This window comes from Buceros rhinoceros, unplaced genomic scaffold (assembly GCF_000710305.1).
Source record: "Buceros rhinoceros silvestris isolate BGI_N320 unplaced genomic scaffold, ASM71030v1 scaffold5853, whole genome shotgun sequence".
In the NCBI taxonomy this organism is placed as follows: Eukaryota; Metazoa; Chordata; class Aves; order Bucerotiformes; family Bucerotidae; genus Buceros; species Buceros rhinoceros.
In genome coordinates this window covers 35,126-35,364 of record NW_010404092.1, presented here as the reverse complement: position 1 = coordinate 35,364, position 239 = coordinate 35,126, and positions in this window count along the sequence as shown.

Sequence of the window (239 nt, the reverse complement as noted above, 5' to 3'; positions counted from 1 at the left end):
CGAGGCTATTGACTACATCAAAGGTTATCCATTTGAAAACACCATTTTCCTCCGAACAGCGGCTAATTGCTTCCTGAACAATCTCAGGGTCTTTTGTATATACTCAGTGGGTAAAATGAGTGACTCGATGTCTCTCTCTCGAGACCTGGTGGCCGAACGGGGTGGAAAGGCGGAGAACCCGAGGAAAAGCACCAAGGCAGAAGCCTCTGGGAGGATGCACGGATAATTTCTTAAGCGGC